Source organism: Lolium perenne, chromosome 3, assembly GCF_019359855.2.
Source record: "Lolium perenne isolate Kyuss_39 chromosome 3, Kyuss_2.0, whole genome shotgun sequence".
NCBI classification, from domain to species: Eukaryota; Viridiplantae; Streptophyta; class Magnoliopsida; order Poales; family Poaceae; genus Lolium; species Lolium perenne.
The window spans coordinates 77,524,070-77,549,015 of NC_067246.2; positions in this window are offsets into that span (position 1 = coordinate 77,524,070).

Below are 24,946 nucleotides of genomic sequence, written 5' to 3' on the forward strand. Positions count from 1 at the left end.
CTTGTAGTCCAAGTTGAGACGCGTGCAAGTCCAGCTTGTCGAGTCCTCGTGCTGGTCCACCTTCATAGCAATTACCGGGTATGGCAATGTCGAGTACCCGAAGGGTTATGCCCACGTCACCCTTCCCTCCGCCTTCGCTCTCCCCTCCTCGGTAGGGTTAGGATTTACCTACTGCTAGTTAGGGCTAGGGTTCCTGCTAGATGCTCTCTAGTTGCATAGACAGATTGCATCATATTGTTCATGTTGAAAATGAAATTGAATCATATTCATACATTCAAATGAACTACTGCTAAAATTGTTGAATAAGAAAATGGAACAATTAAGTTCATGTTGCTCTCTGGTTAGGAAAATGAAATTGCATCATATTCCTTGTATTTGAATGTATGAATTGTGGCTGAATACAATGCAATTTGGTGAAAATGTAGTAGTTTCAATTTCAAAGCTTCTTTCTCTGTGAACCAATTCAACTAATGATGCACATACTGCTAGGATCGACCAAAATTGCATGAAGGGCTTGCATATGCTTAGGTTTAGTTTCTAGGAACATGATTTTGGCCTATGGTCACCATGTCCTACACAAATATATCTATTGAAACTTCCCTGGACACTAATTATGGAAAAAGCAGAATAGGAGGGAGAAGTTGGGAACCTAAATTTCATGAAATTGCTTTACCATTTATTCAGATGGAACTCTAACATACCCTGGACACTAATTGTAGCTAACTCAGTACATTATTTCTAGCCCAAACAACATTTGTATGATTTAGTGCTGAATGAAAAACACTACAGTTACAGTAGTGATTAAAAATATAATGATACTCCCTCTGTTCCATATTGTTTGTCACTGATTTAGTTCAATGATGCTTAGGTTGTTCCTAAATAAATGGCTGACATATTATGCAGTAGTTTATATGAAATTCGCAGAGACTAAAGTGGTTAATTGATGTTGGTTTAGTTAATAGTGGATAAATTGGCAGAGACTAAAGTGGTTCTCATTTAGTTGGTTTAGTTGAAAAATGCTAGCAGTAGCAGATGTTGATGATGTGCAGTACCTAGGTAGCTAGGCAGTAGGTTTTTTTTTATGCTATGGTTTATGATGAAAATGAAAATGCTCCTGTTCTGTCCATCAATTCTCTGCTTTATAAAAAATTGATGATTTAGGGTTCATACATATTTCAATGTTAGGCTTTTTCTACAGCAAAATTGATGATTTAGGCTTTTTCAATGTTAGGGTTCATACAGAATGAACAAACAGCAATCAGGCTCATTTCTACAAATGGCAGGGAGCCAAGTCTGTCCATTTGCCCAAATTACTAGGGAACTTCTAAAACTGAACCAATATTTGTAGTTTATAGTTGTTCCTAGTACTCCAACATAACCAGGATATTGTTCTCTAGTTTTGGTTTTTGTGCATAGAAAGATGTTTTGGTTCATCATGTGGGCTGGCTGAAATTCTGTAAATTATGTACAAATTCTGTAAATGCCAAGATATAGCAAAATGCCAAGGTCTAGCTAGCTCTCTGTAAGTGTGCTTGACAAGGTATCAACTTGTCAATGCCTACGGGTTGTAGACTAGGGTTTAGTTGGAAGTAGAGGGCAAGTAGATCTCGAAGGTTTCAGCCGAAAAGTACTCGACGATTATGAAACTAGGGTTTGAGAAACAATGATTCGATGCTTTCTTTGTCCCTCGACTCCCCCTTATATAGGAGGCGGAGCCGAGGGATTCGTATTGTACAAGTTACAGAGTCCGGGAAGGTTTCTAACTCATCCCGCAAGATTACAAATAATGCTTCCTATTACAACTCTAGCTTTCCTTAACAATATCTTGGGCTTCTGAATCTTCTTATTCCTTGGGTAGTGGGCCTTCAATAAACCCCGGGTACTATCTTCGGTAGGCCCATTGGGGATGCCTATGTCAGTAGCCCCCGAGATTTTGCTTGAATCGTAGAATCAGGGAAAATCTCCACTGTTTATTTTTACTCGACAACTTAAAACTTTTCTATATTTCTTCACATAAATTTTTATATTGTACAGGGATAATGGTAGTTGGGGCTAGTTCATCTGACGGATCAGGTACTAGTTAACTGCTCTAGTGGCAATCCGCAAAAACCTACTTCAAGATCACGTCCCTGGACATGATCTCGAGATACTGGTGTAAACTTCGACAGGTGCCGCTTAAGGTCTTACCATTCTGTCGAGTCCCAGTCATATTTATCGGGTACCTAACACGTCCGTTAGGATTTTTCTTCGTATCTGTTGATACGGATAAAAGTAGCAAACCGACGTCAGAGAGGGCGCCACGCCACACAGAACGGATCTGGGGTCTTACCTTCGCAAATTTGCGGCATTCAGAAATTGATCGCAACTTTGGCGTTCTGAGAATATATTGTCGAGTGCTTATTCGGCTGTTGGAATGGCACATTTTATTGAGTCAACGGATGACTTATATTGCTCTTCCGATGGGAGTATATGCAGAGTTATTTATAACTCGAAATATACTCTTTTGCTCTTCTATCTTTCTTCTTCCCGTTCTTTCTTTCTTTTTTATAATTTCATCGGGCACGCGAACAGCGTTCCCGATGGGAGTAGCCCCCGAGGCTACAGCCAAGGACTTGTGCTTGGGTGTAGGCTCCACGCCTTATGGTGCTATATTTTCTTTCTCTCCCGAAGTTTTATAATTTCTCGGGTGCGCGAACAGCGTTCCCGATGGGAGTAGCCCCCGAGGCTATGAGCAAATATTTGTATTTGATCATAGGCTCACGCCATTTCTATTTTGTCTTTCTTGATCTTTTCATTTTTCCAAAGTAGCCCCCGAGCATTTGATCAAAGGCTCTCCAATATTTTTGCATGTCGCCTTTTTATGCAGCTGTTGAGTCGAATTTTTCTCCTGCTAAAGTGACGTTATTGCTGACGATAGCCACGATTGCAAGTCCGAAAATCATGAGAAGTCCTCTCCCACTGCCTTGCGGGCCCAATTTATCCATTATCTTGACACATCGTGCAGGTGGGGGACACACGTCCTCCGCTTTTCCTGGCGCACGTACTGTAACTTCTCTAATGTTAAAATACTTTTTTACCCCTGTTTCTACGTGGTTATCATCTGCCGCACATTTTCCCCATCCAACAGTCCGCCGCTTCGCCGCACCTCTATATAAGATCCCCTTCTTCTTCCTCGAGCACTTCCGCTCGCGCCGTTCTCCTGCTCTCCTCTGCAAAACTTCCTGCTGCGCCCCACAATTCTCTGAGCTCATCTTCTCCAAGCTGCATTCCCGCGCCATTGTTGATGCCACCGCGTCGGTTGATCAAACACAGCACGCCGGAATCGTCAATGGCTGCTGTAGATCTGGGAAGCGCGGAGTGGGAAAGGTCCAAAATTTCCACCCAGGACGTCAACCTCTTGAAGAAGCTGGGATCAGCAAGAAGCCCAAGGCGCTGTGCTTCCCTAGTGAAGAAAGCTACCCAACCCCTTGATACGTCTCTGACGTATCGATAATTTCTTATGTTCCATGCCACATTATTGATGATATCTACATGTTTTATGCATACTTTACATCATATTTATGCATTTTCTGGCACTAACCTATTAACGAGATGCCGAAGAGCCGATTCTTTGTCATTGCTTTTTGGTTTCAGAAATCCTAGTAAGGAAATATTCTCGGAATTGGACGAAATCAACGCCTAGGGGCCTATTTTCACACGAAGCTTCCAGAAGACCGAAGAGTCAACGAAGTGGGGCCACGAGGTGGCCAGGAGGTAGGGCGGCGCGGCCCAAGCCCTAGCCGCGCCGGCCTGTCTCCTGGGCCCCTCGTGACGCCCCTTGACCTGCCCTTCCGCCTACAAATAGCCTTCATCACGAAACCCCCAGTACCGAGAGCCACGATACGGAAAACCTTCCAGAGACGCCGCCGCCGCCAATCCCATCTCGGGGGATTCAGGAGATCGCCTCCGGCACCCTGCCGGAGAGGGGATTCATCTCCCGGAGGACTCTACGCCGCCATGGTCGCCTCCGGAGTGATGAGTGAGTAGTTCACCCCTGGACTATGGGTCCATAGCAGTAGCTAGATGGTTGTCTTCTCCTCATTATGCTTCATTGTCGGATCTTGTGAGCTTCCTAACATGATCAAGATCATCTATCTGTAATGCTATATGTTGTGTTTGTTGGGATCCGATGGATAGAGAATACTATGTTATGTTGATTATCAATTTATACCTATGTGTTGTTTATGATCTTGCATGCTCTCCGTTATTAGTAGAGGCTCTGGCAAAGTTTTTGCTAGTAACTCCAAGAGGGAGTATTTATGCTCGATAGTGGGTTCATGTCTCCGTGAATCTGGGGAAGTGACAGAAACCTCTAAGGTTATGGATGTGCTGTTGCCACTAGGGATAAAACATTGATGCTATGTCCGAGGATGTAGTTATTGATTACATTACGCACCATACTTAATGCAATTGTCTGTTGTTAGCAACTTAATACTGGAAGGGGTTCGGATGATAACCTGAAGGTGGACTTTTTAGGCATAGATGCATGCTGGATAGCGGTCTATGTACTTTGTCGTAATGCCCAATTAAATCTCACAATACTCATCATAATATGTATGTGCATGGTCATGTCCTCTCTATTTGTCAATTGCCCAACTGTAATTTGTTCACCCAACATGCTATTTATCTTATGGGAGAGACACCACTAGTGAACTGTGGACCCCGGTCCATTCTTTACATCTGAAATACAATCTACTGCAATACTTGTTCTAATGTTTTCTGCAAACAATCATCATCCACACTATACATCTAATCCTTTGTTACAACAAGCCGGTGAGATTGACAACCTCACTGTTTCGTTGGGGCAAAGTACTTGGTTTGTGTTGTGCAGGTTCCACGTTGGCGCCGGAATCCCTGGTGTTGCGCCGCACTACATCTCGCCGCCATCAACCTTCAACGTGCTTCTTGGCTCCTACTGGTTCGATAAACCTTGGTTTCATACTGAGGGAAAACTTGCCGCTGTACGCATCACACCTTCCTCTTGGGGTTCCCAACGGACGTGTGCTGTACGCGTATCAAGCTCTTTTTCTGGCGCCGTTGCCGGGGAACTGAAGAAAAGTTACACTACAGAGATCTCTAACTCCCACGTCAACTGCACGCCAGCAAATCTTTTTCTGGCGCCGTTGCCGGGGAGATCAAGACACGCTGCAAGGGGAGTCTCCACATCTCAATCTCTTTACTTTGTTTTTGTCTTGCTTTATTTTATTTACTACTTTGTTTGCTGCACTAAATCAAAACACAAAAAAATTAGTTGCTAGTTTTACTTTATTTACTGTCTTGCACTCTATATCAAAAACACAAAAAAATTAGTTACTTGCATTTTACTTTTGTTACCATGTCTAGTTCTGCACTTGTTACTTCTTCACCTGAAGAATTAGTCTTCACTTTTAAACAAGGGGATGAGGAGAGTTTTAAAGATGCTTGGTCCAGAATTTTTACTTCTTATCGTAAAACTGAACCTCAAATGACTCTAAGTTTGCTCCTTAGTAATTTTTATTTTGGTCTTATGATTCTCTATAGATATGCCTTGGATGCTTTAGTGGGAGGAGATTTCCTTCATTGCAATGGGGATCAAGTTTTTAATGCCATAAAGAAGTTGGTTGCATCACATGATTCAGCTAATAACTTTGATTCAGCCCTTATTAGCATTTATAATAGATTAAACAATCTTGAGACAAGTGCATCTCGCTTGAATGACAACTATCGCTATGTTCGTAACCGTCTTGAACAAGTTTTAGTGAACTCTGAACCTTCATTATGGGATCCTACTATTAAAATTGTTATCGGTGATCAAACTCTTCATGCCAATTGTGATATTATGTCTGAATTTTGCCTTATGCCTAAGAATATTCATGAATCTTTGCAACTTTGGGGATTCGTTGAAGGAGGAGAAGAAATAACTCTTATTGATAACTCTGTTATAATTCCAAAGGGAATAGCCGCAGGTGTGCATACAACCATTCTTGGAAGAACAATATCCATTGATTATCTTGTTATTGAATGTGTAGGAACAGGACAAATCACACTCGGAAGATCCCTGCTGAAACTATTGGGAGCAGTCATAGATATGGGAGAAGGCACCCTGAAATTCACCTCGACACCGGGGGGAAGACATGTATTCCCTAAATCAAAGAGTAAGAAAAAGAACAAGAATGGTAAGGGTAAAGCCCAAGGTAATGTTGATACACCATCTCTTGATAACACTTGATACACACTTTCTGCGCCTAGCTGAAAGGCGTTAAAGAAAAGCGCTTATGGGAGACAACTCATGTTTTTACTACAGTACCTTTGTTTCTATTTTGAGTCTTGGAAGTTGTTTACTACTGTAGCAACCTCTCCTTATCTTAGTTTTGTGCTTTGTTGTGCCAAGTAAAGTCGTTGATAGTAAGGTTCATACTAGATTTGGATTACTGCGCAGAAACAGATTTCTTTGCTGTCACGAATCTGGGCAAAATTCTCTGTAGGTAGCTCAGAAAATTATGCCAATTTACGTGAGTGATCCTCAGATATGTACACAACTTTCATTAAATTTTAGTATTTTCATTTGAGCAAGTCTGGTGCCTCAATAAAATTCGTCTTTACGAACTGTTATGTTTTGACAGATTCTGCCTTTTATTTCGCATTGCCTGTTTTGATATGTTCGATGGATTTTTCGATTCCATTGACTTTCAGTAGCTTTGTGCAATGTCCAGAAGTGTTAAGAATGATTATGTCACCTCTGAACATGTATATTTTGATTGTGCACTAACCCTCTAATGAGTTGTTTAGAGTTTGGTGTGGAGGAAGTTTTCAAGGATCAAGAGAGGGAGATGATACAACATGATCAAGGAGAGTGAAAGCTCTAAGCTTGGGGATGCCCCGGTGGTTCACCCCTGCATATATCAAGAAGACTCAAGCGTCTAAGCTTGGGGATGCCCAAGGCATCCCCTTCTTCATCGACAACATTATCAGGTTCCTCCACTGAAACTATATTTTTATTCCGTCACATCTTATGTGCTTTGCTTGGAGCGTTGGTTTGTTTTTGTTTTTGTTTTGTTTGAATAAAATGGATTCTAGCATTCTTTGTGTGGGAGAGAGACACGCTCCGCTGTTGCATATGGACAAATATATCCTTAGGCTTTACTCATAGTATTCATGGCAAAGTTTCTTCTTCGTTAAATTGTTATATGGTTGGAATTGAAAAATGATACATGTAGTAATTTGCTAAAATGTCTTGGATAATGTGATACTTGGCAATTGTTGTGCTCATGATTAAGCTCTTGCATCATATACTTTGCACCTATTAATGAAGAAATACATAGAGCATGCTAAAATTTGGTTTGCATATTTGGTCTCTCTAAGGTCTAGATAATTTCTAGTATTGAGTTTGAACAACAAGGAAGACGGTGTAGAGTCTTATAATGTTTACAATATGTCTTTTATGTGAGTTTTGCTGCACCGCTTCATCCTTGTGTTTGTTTCAAATAGCCTTGCTAGCATAAACCTTGTATCGAGAGGGAATACTTCTCATGCATCCAAAATACTTGAGCCAACCACTATGCCATTTGTGTCCACCATACCTACCTACTACATGGTATTTCTCCACCATTCCAAAGTAAATTGCTTGAGTGCTACCTTTAATTTTCTAATCCTCTACCTTTACAATATATAGCTCATGGGACAAATAGCCTAAAAACTATTGTGGTATTGAATATGTACTTATGCACTTTATCTCTTATTAAGTTGCTTGTTGTGCGATAACCATGTTCCTGGGGACGCCATCAACTACTCTTTGTTGAATATCATGTGAGTTGCTATGCATGTCCATCTTGTCTGAAGTAAGGGAGATTTACCACCTAATGGTTAGAGCATGCATATTGTTAGAGAAGAACATTGGGCCGCTAACTAAAGCCATGATCCATGGTGGAAGTTTCAGTTTTGGACAAATATCCTCAATCTCATATGAGAAAATTAATTGTTGCTACATGCTTATGCATTAAAGAGGAGTCCATTATCTGTTGTCTACGTTGTCCCGGTATGGATGTCTAAGTTGAGAATAATGAATAGCGAGAAATCCAATGCGAGCTTTCTCCTTAGACCTTTGTACAGGCGGCATAGAGGTACCCCTTTGTGACACTTGGTTAAAACATGTGCATTGCGATAATCCCGGTAATCCAAGCTAATTAGGACAAGGTGCGGGCACTATTAGTATACTATGCATGAGGCTTGCAACTTGTAAGATATAACTTACATAACACATATGCTTTATTACTACCGTTGACAAAATTGTTTCTTGTTTTCAAAACCAAAGCTCTAGCACAAATATAGCAATCGATGCTTTCCTCTTTGAAGGACCTTTCTTTTACTTTTATTGTTGAGTCAGTTCACCTATCTCTCTCCACCTCAAGAAGCAAACACTTGTGTGAACTATGCATTGATTCCTACATACTTGCATATTGCACTTGTTATATTACTTTACATTGACAATTATCCATGAGATATACATGTTATAAGTTGAAAGCAACCGCTGAAAGCAACCGCTGAAATTATCCATGAGATATACATGTTATATCCATGAGATATACGTGTTGCTTCAATACCTCTACTTTGAATTATTGCTTTATGAGTTAACTTTTATGCAATACTTATTGATGCTTGTCTTGAAGTACTATTCATGAAAAGTCTTTGCTATATGATTCATTTGTTTACTCATGTCATTTACATTGTTTTGATCGCTGCATTCATTACATATGCTTACAATAGTATGATCAAGGTTACGATGGCATGTCACTCCAGAAATTATCTTTTTTATCGTTTACCTGCTCGGGACGAGCAGAAACTAAGCTTGGGGATGCTGATACGTCTCCGACGTATCGATAATTTCTTATGTTCCATGCCACATTATTGATGATATCTACATGTTTTATGCATACTTTACATCATATTTATGCATTTTCCGGCACTAACCTATTAACGAGATGCCGAAGAGCCAATTGTTGTTTTCTGCTGTTTTTGGTTTCAGAAATCCTAGTAAGGAAATATTCTCGGAATTGGACGAAATCAACGCCCAGGGGCCTATTTTCACACGAAGCTTCCAGAAGACCGAAGAGTCAACGAAGTGGGGCCACGAGGTGGCCAGGAGGTAGGGCGGCGTGGCCCAAGCCCTGGCCGCGCCGGCCTGTCTCCTGGGCCCCTCGTGACGCCCCTTGACCTGCCCTTCCGCCTACAAATTGCCTTCGACGCGAAACCCCCAGTACCGAGAGCCACGATACGGAAAACCTTCCAGAGACGCCGCCGCCGCCAATCCCATCTCGGGGGATTCAGGAGATCGCCTCCGGCACCCTGCCGGAGAGGGGATTCATCTCCCGGAGGACTCTACGCCGCCATGGTCGCCTCCGGAGTGATGAGTGAGTAGTTCACCCCTGGACTATGGGTCCATAGCAGTAGCTAGATGGTTGTCTTCTCCTCATTATGCTTCATTGTCGGATCTTGTGAGCTGCCTAACATGATCAAGATCATCTATCTATAATGCTATATGTTGTGTTTGTTTGGATCTGATGGATAGAGAATACTATGTTATGTTGATTATCAATTTATACCTATGTGTTGTTTATGATCTTGCATGCTCTCCGTTATTAGTAGAGGCTCTGGCCAAGTTTGTCGTCGTGGTGAACGAGCAGATGCCATAGGATGGCTTAGATTGGGGCCGAATGGACGCAAGAGGATTCGGGGGAGGGTTTGTGATCAGGTGGGATGAACTTCCGGATGGTTTCCTCAAGAACTTGGCCAAGGCCAGAGGTTGAAGAAGAAAGACACAAGGAAGAACTCACTCTAGATCACCATGTTCATTGATTCACACAGGTTACAGGTTTTTTCTCTCTGTGTTCCGCGCGTACATCCATACATGCCCCTCTCTCTCTCTCTCTCTCGTGAAGAAGGGCTGCCCCCTCTCCTTATATAGGGGAGAGGGTGGCTTACAGTGCAAGAAACCCTAATGGCATCTTTGACTGGACAAACTACTTTACAAGGCTACTGTACAAAGCTACTTTAATCATAGATGACACCGGGGTCTTCTTTAATCAGGGAGGCTGACGTCCTCCGGCTTCTTTCTCCGTCATCTTCTCCTTTATCGTCAGCCCTTCGTTTAAAGCTACTTTGCTTAGCTCATCCTTGTCTTCTAGCTCTGGAGAGGATCTTTGACCAGCTTTGCCGACAAGCCATTCCTTCCGGTGGCCCGGTACCTTTTCTATCCGGTTCCGGTATCCCTCTTATGAGGATACCGGCTTAGCCTGTTTAGCCAAACGCCTATCTTAGACTCCGGCATGAACATCTAACCGGTATCCTGATGGCTCAAACCATCCGGTTTGGCATGCCTTTGGCATACCGGGGGTCATCCCCCCAACATTAGTCCCCGAAGCTGGTATAGTCTGGCGGATCCTATCCAACAGACCATGCCAGGTTCTTACGTCTTTGGATACCGGTTTGATCCATCCGGCGCTAGGCTCGGATCCGGCATCTTTGCCCGGATCTTCCTTATCTTTTCTTCGTAAGTCATTCTCCGGTATCTTGTCTTCCGGTATCTTAACCATTAAATACCTCCTCGGCGAAGTCGAGAATATCTCGGGCCCCGCGCCTGACAGAGACATGCGCACTGTGACTGACGGGCCAGTGTCAGTTGTCATTTCGTTTCGACTCCCGCGCGCCCATTTAATGCACCGCTGCGGATCCCACTGGCCGTTCCAGATCTCCTGTGTGCCTCCGTGTGGCCTCCTGTTTTTCGCGTGTATCTCTTCGACACGTGGCGGCCCATGGTGCGAACCGCCGCGGGCCGCGAGGCGAACCGCCACGGCCCAGCGGTTTCCAGCCCACTTCCCTTCTTCTTTATAAGCGCAACCGCCGCTCCTTCTTCCTCTTCTCGCATTCTCCACTTCCTCGCGCACAGTGCTCTTCGCTTCCGTGCCTTCCGCCGTTCCCCGTCCGCCGTCGCTCGCCTGAGCCCCGTCGCCCGGCGAACTCACGCCGTCCTTCCGCCGGACTTCGCCGCGCGGAGATCCTCAGCAGCAACTTCACCGCGCCCGCCGCATTCGTGCTTCTCCGCGAACTCCTCCACCTCGCCGTCGACGGTGGTCGTTGGCGACCGCAGGCTCACCGTACCTCCGGCGAACCTCTTCCTCCGCGACTCCGCCGCCTCAGGTTAGGCCCGATGCGCCTTTACCCTTTTCTCTCTTGCACTTCGGATCTTGGGGGCGGTAGAGTATTTATTCGTTCTTTGTTTTGCTTTTCCTCTTACTCGTAGATCTTCGCGCGAGGGTCCATTTGGGGAAAACTGTTTCTTGGTAGATTCCGGCGTCCCTAGATCCTCATGTCTAGCGAAGGGTTTCTCCCCGCTGCCACCTCTAGCAACCAAGATAGTAGCGCTTCCGACGGGTTAACCGACGACCTCGACCGGATGGATCTGGCATCTAGCCGGAAACAAGAGGCCGGCTCATCTAGCCGGGCCTCCGGAAAGGACAAGACACGCGGAGCCTGGAGAGGTTCCGACGTGACCCAGTTTGAGATCGACTGGCTCTACCGGTCTAGGAGGATTCCGGAAGGAGTCATCTGCCGGCTTCCAGGCGACGAGATCCAACCGGTGCTCAAACCCGGTGAGGTCGTTGTTTTTCTTGCTCACTTTGAGCGTGGCTTCGGCCTTCCTGCTTCTGATTTCTTTCGCCAATTCCTCAACTTCTATCGTCTCCAACCTCACCACCTTCCCGGCAATGCCGTTTTTTACCTTTCTTGCTTTGTGGCCTTCATGGAGGGCTACATTGGCATCCGTCCCGCTCGCGAGACGTTTGCCCGCTTTTTCTCCCTTCGGATCAATTCGGTCCAGGGCAAGGACATTCCTAAGCCCAAACCCCCCGTTCAATGCGGGTCTTGCATCATTGGCTCCCGCCAAGGGAGCCCCTTTTTTAAGTTCAACGGCCTCGAGTCTTGCCGGTTGTGGCAGACGACGTTCTTCTATGTGAAGAACGCGGGCGACGTCGACCTCATCAACCTGCCGGCGTTCAACCCGGCGCCGCCTGCCAAGACCAACTGGCAGTACAACCCCGGTACGGATCATGCCGAGACGAACCGGGTGGTGCGCTTCATGATGAAGTTGATGAAGGACACCAACATCTGCTCCGACGATATCATCCGCGCCTTCATCAGCCGCCGGGTGCTTCCCCTTCAGCAGCGCGCTCACAAGATTAGTGAGATGTACGGCCCCGGTGATCCCACCAAGATCACCGGCCTGGCCTTGAGCAAAGAGGATGTGGTCCTCAAGGCTAGCCAAATCTGCCAAACGGACATGCCGGATGACTGGGAGTGGGGCCTTTGCCCCCTCAGCGCCAGAAATCCTCCGTCCAAAGAAGTAAGAAGATACGCGGCTCGGGTCGTATTACCGGTAACTCTTGTACTTGTGTCTAACCTCCCTTTTTTCCTTTGTTTTCAGGCTAAGGCCCGCTTCCCCCGGATTGATTCAGACCGACGAGGCCCTTGCCGGAAGAGGCCTCTGGACAAATACGATCCGGATCCCGTCATCCATTGGCTGGATCTGAGGATGGGCCGGACTGCATCTTCTCGCCTCGGCAAGTCTCCGCCGGAACCAGCTGGTTCGTCTGATGACTTGACCATACTTGAGGTAGCTTTTCTGTTCGTTTTCTTATATTCTTTTTGTTACTTCCATTCTGTAGACATTCCCTCAGCCAGCAACAACCCACAGGTCCATGAGCATGAGCCCCCCCTGCAAGCCGAGGTTGGGGATGAGTTCCTGGATAAACTCATGGCTGAAGGCCAGAAGAGTGATCCTCCGGCTGCTGGCGCCGGCCCCAGCCATGCTCCCTCTGCCAAACGCCCTCGGACTGAGGTCATTGGAGGGAAGCAGGTTGGCACCAAGCGCTACAAGCAGAAGCGGATGCCGATGTCTTCCGGGTAAGTTTTTATCTCTTTTTTATGCTCTCTTTGTTTCCACCGAGTTCCTTTCCGGTTGCTTTTTTCCAACTTGCTCTCTTTTTCCTTTCTTTCAGCCCTGCGCTTGAGCTTGGCTCTGCCGGCTCCGCGAGGACCTCAACTCCTCCTCCTCACTCAAGTCCGGTACCATCTGGTGCCGGCAACAGCTCTGCCTCCCCTTCGGGAGGCACTACAAGTTCGGGGCGCGCGGCCCCAACACCTCCTGATCACCGCGCGGAGGAGGACTTCACCTCCCCTCCAGAGACCCAAGACACCGGCGCCAGCAACATCGGCGCCGGCCAGACTGATGCCGGGCAGGCGGAACCTCTGGTTCCTCCTCCCCCAAAGAAAAAGAAGAAGCAGTCAAGCTCTTCCCCTACCGCGCCGGATACTTCCGCGCTGGTACCTTCTCCTCCTCCCGAGACCACTCCGACACCGCCGCCCAGCCAAGGACCTTCCGCGGCCAAGCAACCGGCGCCGTCCGAGACCCCCAAGATCACCAAGTTCCTCAAGCCCGGGGCTTCCCGCGGCAAGGCTGTGGAGGGCGCCGCCTCAGGCGGCTCGGGGGACGTGGTGCTGCACGTCGGCCCCGCTGCCATCGCTGCCCAGGACAAGCCTACCGGCCTCCTGGGCCGGATTGTTGATCTGAAGCGCGCGGGCAAGGACCTGGGGCACCTTCTCCCCTATGCCCAGAAGTGGAATGAGGCGGATATCTCCGCTTCTACCCGCGGCCTGGGGAAGGATCGCCTTCCGGCACCAGATCCTGCCGGGGCTCGGTCCACTGAAGAACATTTCACGCGGCTTAAACGCGCCGTGAAAGAGTTCGACAGTGCCTGGTACGATGCTACCAACAACGTGGTGGTAAGTTCCGCTAAACCTCTTGTATTTTTGTTGATGCCGGTTTCTTTTCTTTCCGGATCTTATCTATTCTCCCAGTCCCCGAGTTTCGTGGTGAAAACGCAGTTTTCAGCGCGAAACTTTAACTAGAGGCATGTGAAACCGGCATAGCCAGTCCCCGAGTTTCGGGTTGAAACCTTGTTTCTTTCTTTCTCACACCCATCTTCCTTTGAACAGAGCACTGCTGACGCCCGGAAGCAACTCTTTGAGGAGCTTCTGTGGGAGCATCGGGACCTTGCTGAGGCCCACAGCCACTGCCAAGGTTTGTTTCTTTTCCCTCCGGCATCTTTTCACCGGAATGTTTCCTTCTTTGATACTCACGCATTCTTTTGCTTAACAGTTGTTCCGGAAGCTACCATCGAGGCCCTGAAGGCTCAGGTCACCAAGCTTCAAGGTACCATCCTTTCTTTTTGTGCTAACCCGTTCCTTTTTTCATTTCATCTATTGTTGCTTGCTAAGACCTTTCTTTCCGGTACTTAGGCGAGAAGGAGCAGCTCCTCAAGGAGCACAACGAGGCACTGGAGGCCCAGAAGACCGCCCTGGGGGAGCTTAAAGAACAGGCTATACAAGCCGCGCTCCGGCATGAGCAAGCCTTGAAGGACGCCCGGGTTGCAGTGGAGGCCAGGCTGGCGGAGGTCGTGGAGGACTCCACGAACTCCAACACCGTCTTATCGGCAGAGCTGGAGGAGGAGAGGAAATCGCGGAAGGCAGCGGAGCGCCTCATTGACACCATGACCACCGATCACCGGGAATACGATCGGTTGATTATGAAGATAGACGCGCTGGCTCTCCGTAAGTCCTTGCCTTGTCCCTTCTTTTGCTTATAAGCTTTTTCCTTTTCAAGATGTATCTTTGTTCCTTGCTTTTTCGACATACCTCTTCCGGTGTCTCGTGTTTATGCTTTTTTCTTCTTCCTGTAGAACATTTCCCGGAATCCCAGGTTTATGCCTTGAAGAAGGTGAGGGAGGATCGGATTGCGCGGGAGTTTCCCAATCTGGACGCGCACTGGGATGGGTACGACTATCTTGTCGCCCTCTCCGCGCGAGTCCAGCATATGCGCTCCATCGACCGGCTTCTTGCCGACCTGCCAGCCGCCGCCATCCAAGTCTTCAAGGTACTGTGGCCTGAGGAGGAGCTGCCGGGGAACATCACGCTGACTGCCGCGCGGCTCAATGATGCCGGGCACCGGATTCGCGAGTGGCAATGCTCCGCGGCTCGTGCCGGAGCTGACACGGCGCTGCGCTCCGCGTGCTCGTGGTACCCTGACCTGAACCTGGATGCTCTTCAAGGCGTACGCGCAGATGCTCCCACGGACACGGATCCGGCGCTTGCCGCTGGCGGCGGGACCGGGCATACCGGCTTGCTGAGTATGCCGAGGTCCGCACCTTCATCCCTCCCCCTCCTGGCGTCAAGGACTACCTCAGCGATGAGGAAGAAGAAGACGAGGGAGATGAAGATGAAGCTACCGAGGACGTGCCGCCGGAAGCTCCCGAAGCCGGTGCTGCTCCCCCTGAAGATGTTGGGGCTGGTGACGCTCCACCCGATGCTCCCGCTGCCTGATGACCCTCTATCAGATGTTTGCCTGTGATCTATTTGTTGGCCCTGTTTGCCTCAAGACAATGTTTGTTAAATTCTACCCCGGTATGCCGGGGTCTATGATGTAAAACTTTAAATCTGCTTTTGGTTGTGGTACAACATTTTATGCCGGTAAGTTATACCGGTAGCTAAGTATTTCTAAGTTTGCCTTAGCATATTTGCTTTTGGTTCTGCTTTTATCCTGCACTGCAAAGATTTCCCAATTGTTTCCGCATCCAATTTGATGCATACTTGGTTCTTTTGCCTTGGCTCTGCCTGCCTTCTCTGGGCGTTCTTTGGTGTATGAGCACAAGGTTCTTTCACCAAACAAGCATCTTCTTGAACTTAGAAATAACTTTGAAATTTTGCAAAAAACCGGTTTAACCGGGGTTAGTTAAATTTTCCGGATTGTTCTTTCCTGCTCTCCCTTTTCGCAGTTCATGTGCTTATCCCCTACCGGTTTATCTTGCTTGCCATGAAGCCGGTTTGCGGACAGCAGCAGAGTCGAAGACTCCGGTAGGATTTAGCACACTACTAAACCGGAAAGAAAAAACATTCAGTAAGCAACCGGTAAACTGAAAAAATAAACAAGTTACATGCAACTTAAGTTGGGGTAGTCCCCGAGATTCATTCAAGGTTCCGGCATCTTTTATTCATAGCATATAAGGTACAAAAAGGAACTTCTTACACCACAACTTCAAGAGTAGAAAGGACGCAACAGAGCTACGTTCCATGGACGCTTGCTCTCCTCTCCGGACCTGTCCGCCTTTCCTTTTTGTAGTATGCGTCATTGTGAAGCACCTTGCTTACAATGAAGGGACCTTCCCATGGTGGCAAAAGCTTATGCCGGCCTTCAGTGCGCTGCACTAGGCGAAGTACAAGATCTCCTTCCCGGAAAACTCTCGGGTTAACCTTCCGGTTATGATAGCATCTTAGGTTTTGCTGATAAATGGCTGTTCTTGCCAAAGCTAGCTCTCTTGCTTCTTCTAGCAAGTCCACATCATTTTCTCTGGCCTCTTTGACCTCTTGCTCAGTATAGAGCTGTACCCTTGGTGAGTCATGAATGATGTCAGTCGGTATGACCGCTTCTGCTCCATAAACCATGAAGAAGGGAGTGTATCCGGTAGACCGGTTTGGAGTCGTTCTTATACTCCACAGAACTGATGGTAGCTCATCGAGCCAACATCCCGGTGACTTCTCCACTGCATCAATGAGCCTAGGCTTGATACCGGAAAGCACCAAAGCATTCATTCTTTCCACCTGGCCATTGCCTTGTGGGTGTGCCACTGAGCACAAATCCAACCGGATGTTGTTGTCCTCACAGAACCTTTTGAACTCACCTTGAGCAAAGTTGGTTCCATTATCAGTGATGATGCTATGCGGGTACCCATACCGCAAAATGACATCTTTCAAGAATTTCACCGCTGTATGCCCATCACACTTTGCGATAGGTTTCACTTCTAGCCATTTGGTGAACTTATCCACCATGACCAAGATATGAGTCATGCTGCTTCTTGCAGTTTTGAATGGTCCAACCATGTCAAGGCACCAAACGGCGAATGGCCATGTTAACGGTATTGTCTTTAAACCGGATGCTGGGGTATGATTTTGCTTGGCGTACCTCTGGCAGCCGTTGCATTTTCTTACCAAATCCTCAGCATTCTCCAAAGCAGTGGGCCAATAAAATCCATGCCGGAATACTTTTGCTACTAGCGCCCTTGATGAAGCATGGTGCCCACACTCTCCTTGGTGAATTTCCTCAAGCATTTCTTTCCCTTCCTCCGGTTCCACACATCTTTGAAGGACACCGGTAACGCTTCTCTTGTACACCTCACCGTTGATGAATGTGTAAGCTTTGGACCTTCTTTGTATCCTCCTTGACTCGTTTTCGTCAGCCGGCAAGGTGCCGTTGATCAGGAATTCCTTAATAAGTTTAACCCATGACGGTATCTCTCGAACCAGAAATACTGGTGCATCTATCTCCATGCTATCCACCAGCATCATTTCTTCCGGTATGGGTACAGCAGTCCCCGAGCTTACCGGAGCAGTCCCCGAGCTTGCCGGAGCAGTCCCCGAGCTTGCCGGAGCAGTCCCCGGGTTCCCTTCATCGATATCCATGGGCACCACGTGTGACTCCGGTACAAAAATTGATTCCGATTCCGGGCTTGGTTTGATCGATGGTACTCTTAGATGAGCCAAAGCTATTCCGGGAGGAATTTCTTGCCTAGATGAGCCCAGCTTGGACAAAGCATCCGCGGCTTCATTTTCTGCGCGTGGCACATGGTGGAACTCACATCCTTCGAAGAATCCGGCAATCTTTTGCACGTGAAACCGGTACGAGGCCATGTTGGCATCTTTTGCATCCCAATCTCCGGAACGCTGCTGTACCACAAGATCTGAATCTCCGTAGCAAATGATCCTGTGTGCACCGATTTCTTTTGCGACTTTAAGCCCATGGATCAAAGCTTCATATTCAGTGACATTATTCGATGCCCTGAAATGCACTTGCAAAACATACCGGAGGTGGTCTCCTTTTGGTGAAGTAAGCACCACACCGGTACCTAGACCCTCCTTGAGCTTGGATCCATCAAAGTGCATCTTCCAGTACTCTATCCTCTGATCCGGCGGTTTGTATTGCATTTCCGCCCAATCAACGAGGAAATCAGCCAAAGCCTGTGATTTTATGGCATCTCTTCTTTCATACACACGAAAGCACGTATGGTGATATCTGGATTGCCCATTTTGCAATCCGGCCGCTGGCGTCTTTGTTGCACATGATGTCGGAAATTGGTGCTTCACTCACCACCTTCATGGGGTGCTCCTCAAAGTAGTGCTTGAGTTTTGTGGTGGCCATGTACACGCCATAAGTCATTTTCTGGAAGTGAGGGTAGTTTTGTTTCGAGAGGGAGAGCACCTCGCTCAGGTAGTATACCGGCCTCTGGACGGTTTTTCCTTCCTCTTCTCTTTCAACTACAACCACTACACTCACAACCCGGTTTGTTGCCGCTATGTATAACAGCATAGGCTCCCTTTCTAGAGGTGAAGCCAGTATTGGTGCTGTGGCTAGCATTGTTTTTAGCTCTTTAAACGCTGCGTCTGCCTGAGGGGTCCAGACGAACGTGTCAGATTTTTTCATCAGAGCATAGAGTGGTAGAGCTTTTTCTCCCAACCTGCTTACGAACCGGCTTAGCGATGCCAAGCTTCCGGTAAACTTTTGCACATCTTTTAACTCTCGAGGGATAGCCATTCTTTCAATTGCCCGGATTTTTACCGGATTGACTTCTATGCCCCGGCTTGACACCAGGAAACCGAGCAGCTTGCCGGCAGGGACACCAAAGGTGCATTTTGCCGGATTGAGTTTCATCCGGAACCGTCTTAGGTTATCGAATGTTTGCCGGATGTCATCGATTAAGGTGTTCTTTACCTTAGTTTTTATCACAATGTCGTCTACATAGACTTGCACATTCTTTCCAATTTGATCAAACAAGCATTTTTGCATACAGCGCTGGTACGTTGCACCAGCGTTGCGCAAACCAAAAGGCATAGTGACATAGCAATAAGCCCCGTGCGGGGTAATGAATGCAGTTTTTATTTGATCTTCCTTTTTCAAGGGAATCTGGTGGAAACCGGAATACGCGTCCAGGAAGGACAACAACTCACACCCAGCAGTTGAATCAATCACTTGATCGATTCGTGGCAAAGGAAAGGGATCTCTTGGGCAAGCCTTGTTTAGGTTGGTGTAGTCGATGCACATGCGCCACACCTTCGGAGCTTTTGCCTCCAGGTTCTCATCTTTCTTCTTTTCAACCATTACCGGATTGGCCAGCCACTCTGTGTGCGTGACCTCCACAATGAATCCGGCAACAAGCAGTTTGGTCACCTCTTCTCCTATGATTTTCCTTCTATCTTCAGCGAACCGGCGCAAGTGTTGTCGCACCGGCTTGGCATCTTTCCGGACGTTTAAGGAGTGCTCAGCCAGCTCCCTCGGAACACCTACCAAATCATCAGTTGACCAGGCAAAGATATTCCGATTCTCACGGAGGAAGCTGACGAGCGCGCTTTCCTATGCTTGATCAAGTCCGGCACCGATACGAACGGTGCGCTCTGGGTAAGCCGGATCCAGCACGATGTCCTTTGTCTCATTTGTTGGCTTGAATGCCGGTGAGCCCATGTTTTCACTCATTGCCGCTAAGCTCAATTGTGAGGACTGAGCCAGCGCAACAGCTGTTTGCATTCTTTTCTTTTCCTCCGCAATCACCAGCGACTCCGCCAGGTTCGATCCGGCAGATGCTGTTTCCAGTGAGACCTTATAGTTTCCCACCACAGTCAATGGTCCGCGAGGTGCCGGCATCTTCATCTTGAGGTAAGCTGTATGAGTCGTGGCCATGAAGGCTGCCAACGCCGGTCTCCCCAGCAATGCATGGTAGGGACTGTCTAGATCCACCACCTCAAACTCAACATTTTCAACCCGGCAATTGTCACGTCCTCCAAATGCCACGTCCACCCGAACTTTTCCTATCGGGGCACAGGACAAGCCAGGAACGATCCCGTGGAACGTTGTGCACGTCGGCTGAAGCATGTTCTCTGTTATGCCCAACGTACGCATGGTGTGCTTATACATGATGTTTATGCTGCTGCCATTGTCTATCAGCACCTTGCTGAATTTTACTCGAGCTTGCGGCCCCTTCATGATTGGGTCCACAACAAGGGCATATCCACCCGGATTCGGCATGATCTTAGGGTGATCCTTGAATGACCAGGTAATTTCCTGATTGGACCACAGCATGTACTTGGGGACTGCCGGCATCACAGCATTGACCTCCATGGAGCGGCGGTGTACACTTTGCCTGTCTGTTGGCTCGATGACAAAGACAACACAAAGACAGATGCGGGTCTTCGTAAACATTCCGGCCCAAAGGTGCCGGTGGAGGCGGTTGGTTATCGTTTTGCTCCACCCGGTTAACTTGCTGGTACTGCTGCCGGTTTGGCTGCACCGGTAAGGCGTTTGCCCCGGTAAGTGGCGGTGGTGGCGGTAGCTGTTGCTGCCGCGGCATGTCTTGTGGCGGTTGCGCATCTTTTACCGTTCCCTTTTGCATCAAGTACTTGGTCCAGGTACAATCCTTCGTCAGATGGTTTGACGGGTGTGCCGGATTCGGTGTGTGCCACCGGCAAGGTTGATCCATGGCAGCTTCCATGGTGTATTTTGCGGGTTCTTGCCAGTTTCTTTTCTGGACCCAGGGTTTCTTTTCCACCCATTGTTTCTTAGGACCCGCCCATGGCTGCGATCCGGTTTTTGCCTCTGATCGCCGCTGGCCTCAGAGTTTTCCTGCACAGCAGCAACTTGCTGCGGACCGTACCTTCGATCCGGAAAATCTTCCCTTCTTTTGTTATTCCGGTTATCCCGGTGTTGTTCGTGGCGCAGCTGTTCCGGCTCAGGTTGCACCGCCGGCTGCGTTGGGTCTCCCAACGCATAGCTATCCGCCACACGTATCATCTCTGCCAACGTTGTCGGCATGTTGCGCTGCAACTTTTGCCACAACGGTGAACCTCTTCTGCATCCACTGCTAAACCAAGCAATGGCCTGTGCCTCGATTACCCCTTCACAGGAGTTCCTTGTAGTGTTCCACCGGGCCAGATAATCCCGGTCTGTTTCGTTCGGGCGCTGCACGCACAGAGCAAGTTGCTGCGGCCTGTTTGGCCTCTGATAGGTGCTGCTGAAATTGCTCACAAAAGCCTCCTCAAAATCCAGCCAGCCATTTATGCTTCCTGCCGGCAAGTTGTTTAGCCAGATTCTTGCCGGTCCGACCAAAAACGATGGTATGATCCTCACGGCCCAACGCCGGTTTCCTCCTCCTGCTACGGTTCCTCCACCGCCTGCGACGTATACCGCAGTCACGTAATCCGCGAGCCAATCTTCCGGCTTCGTGGTGCCATCGTATGTCTTTGTGTCACGGGGCAACATAAAGTTGCGAACTGGTGGTTTTTCTTTCATGATCCTTGGGCCAAAGCACTTTGGACCTGGAGGACCTTCCTCCTCGATCATTTCCGACAAGTACACTCTATCCAGACGGTGCCTTGCATCCCGTTCCGGTAAGTATCTTTCTCCCAAGCGTTCTCCCAATGTGTTCCGGTATGCTGCCGGTCTTGCAGAATCAGCTTCATCGTAACATTCCGGTACCGCGGCCCTTGCCTGCCGGTACCTCGGGGGATCTATTTCCTCCTCATCGTACGCTGCCCTTGCAGCTCGATAGTTTTGCCCGGTCTCATATCCACCGGCATGATTGTTTCCGGCATAGCCGCCTCTGGCGTAGCCTCGCTCTGCCCCTTGGCCTTTTCTACCAGCATCATGTTGCCCGGCTTGTTGCTTTCCGGCAAGAACCGGATCGTACACAGTCATCTGCTGCGCATTCACTTCTTTTTCTCTTCTTCTATCCGGATGGGGGGATGAAGCCTGCCCATGGGACTTGCTACCGGCATTCTTTGTTGAACGCGCGGACTTTGAGGCCGCTGCCTTGTTCAGCTTAGCTAGCTGCTCAGCATTTTGCTGCTCAATAGTTTCTAGCAGCTCTCTAACACGCTCTTGCTGTTTTGCCAAAGCATCTCCGGAAAGCGACTCGCATAGTTCTACCGCAGCTTTGGCAGCTTTTATAGTTTTATCCGGGCTGCTATACTTAGGCTTTTCCACGATGCTAACAGATGCAGAGGTACTTTTGCCGGCATGAATCTCTTTGCGCAAATCTTGATCTAGGTTGCGAGCTTTTAGCCGGTTTTCCGGCATCCTAGCAGCATGCGCGCTAACAGAAGCAAAGCCATGGGCAGCGTTATACTCACGTACGGTTAGGTTCAGCTCGCGCTGCGCCCTGACGATGTCCTTGCCGCTCTCGAGCATCTTCTGGCGCTGCGCCTCCAGCTCCGCCTGAGCCGCTGCCGGGTCGACGTTCTGCGCGATGGGGGTGGCGAGGACGTTCATCGCCGCCTGGAGGGGTGTCTCCGGTGGCGCGGATGATGCTCCCGCTGCGCCTGCGCCGCGCTCCAGCGGTGGCTTAGCCGCACGGGTCGAAACCGCGCGACCAGCATCTTCACCCGCAACCTCCTTTCCTGCACCAGCCACACCGGTCATCATTACCTCAACGCTGTCGGCGGCGCGGCCAGCACAGAGCCATCTTGGTGGGTCCGGTGCCACCAGCACCGGCGAGAGGCGCTGGCGCACGGGGACGGTGCCGAGGTAGACGCGGTGGCTGCCAAACTCGATGATGCGGCCGTTCTTGGGGAAGACGCCGCCGTTGGCGAAGCAGCCCGCGTTGTCGTTGATGAAGTCCATGGCGTAGATGCGCTGCACCAACGCAGACACCGTACGCTCGCCGGAGATCTCGAGGACGCCCGCCCGAATGTGAACTCCATCAAGCGCCACTTCATGCCCCACGGTGGGCGCCAACTATCGTCGTGGTGAACGAGCAGATGCCATAGGATGGCTTAGATTGGGGCCGAATGGACGCAAGAGGATTCGGGGGAGGGTTTGTGATCAGGTGGGATGAACTTCCGGATGGTTTCCTCAAGAACTTGGCCAAGGCCAGAGGTTGAAGAAGAAAGACACAAGGAAGAACTCACTCTAGATCACCATGTTCATTGATTCACACAGGTTACAGGTTTCTTTCTCTCTGTGTTCCGCGTGTACATCCATACATGCCCCTCTCTCTCTCTCGTGAAGAAGGGCTGCCCCCTCTCCTTATATAGGGGAGAGGGTGGCTTACAGTGCAAGAAACCCTAATGGCATCTTTGACTGGACAAACTACTTTACAAGGCTACTGTACAAAGCTACTTTAATCATAGATGACACCGGGGTCTTCTTTAATCAGGGAGGCTGACGTCCTCCGGCTTCTTTCTCCGTCATCTTCTCCTTTATCGTCAGCCCTTCGTTTAAAGCTACTTTGCTTAGCTCATCCTTGTCTTCTAGCTCTGGAGAGGATCTTTGACCAGCTTTGCCGACAAGCCATTCCTTCCGGTGGCCCGGTACCTTTTCTATCCGGTTCCGGTATCCCTCTTATGAGGATACCGGCTTAGCCTGTTTAGCCAAACGCCTATCTTAGACTCCGGCATGAACATCTAACCGGTATCCTGATGGCTCAAACCATCCGGTTTGGCATGCCTTTGGCATACCGGGGGTCATCCCCCCAACAAAGTTTTTGCTAGTAACTCCAAGAGGGAGTATTTATGCTCGATAGTGGGTTCATGTCTCCGCGAATCTGGGGGAGTGACAGAAACCTCTAAGGTTATGTATGTGCTGTTGCCACTAGGGATAAAACATTGATGCTATGTCCGAGGATGTAGTTATTGATTACATTACGCACCATACTTAATGCAATTTTCTGTTGTTAGCAACTTAATACTGGAAGGGGTTCGGATGATAACCTGAAGGTGGACTTTTTAGGCATAGATGCATGCTGGATAGCGGTCTATGTACTTTGTTGTAATGCCCAATTAAATCTCACAATACTCATCATAATATGTATTTGCATGGTCATGCGCTCTCTATTTGTCAATTGCCCAACTTTAATTTGTTCACCCAACATGCTATTTATCTTATGGGAGAGACACCACTAGTGAACTGTGGACCCCGGTCCATTCTTTACATCTGAAATACAATCTACTGCAATACTTGTTCTACTGTTTTCTGCAAACAATCATCATCCACACTATACATCTAATCCTTTGTTACAGCAAGCCGGTGAGATTGACAACCTCACTGTTTCGTTGGGGCAAAGTACTTGGTTTGTGTTGTGCAGGTTCCACGTTGGCGCCGAAATCCCTGGTGTTGCGCCGCACTACATCTCGCCGCCATCAACCTTCAACGTGCTTCTTGGCTCCTACTGGTTCGATAAACCTTGGTCTCATACTGAGGGAAAACTTGCCGCTGTACGCATCACACCTTCCTCTTGGGGTTCCCAACGGACGCGTGTGCTGTACGCGTATCAAGCTCTTTTTCTGGCACCGTTGCCGGGGAACTGAAGAAAAGTTACACTACAGAGATCTCTAACTCCCACGTCAACTGCACGCCAGCACCCCTCCAATGGGGTATCGGGTAAGTTTCGTCGACCATCTCATCCGCGGTCTTTCCGCCCCCATTCATCCTTTCCTCCGCGGATTGCTTTTTGTTTATGGTCTGCAACTTCACCACCTCACGCCCAATTCTATCCTCCATATTTCCATTTTCATAACCCTCTGCGAAGCCTTCCTTGGCGTCCAGCCTAACTGGGCGCTATGGAAGCGCATTTTCTTTTGTCGCCGCAATGGCTCTCCCAATGTTGCCTATAATATAGGTGGCGTTGTTATTTCCGTTCGCCCCACAGTCGATTACTTCGACGTCAAACTCCCTGACTCAGTTCAAGGGTGGCGCAAGAAGTGGTTGTACATTCAGGAGGAGAACCATGGATGTGCTGAAGACAACATCCCTCCTTTCGATGGTGCCGAAAAAATACTTCGCCGC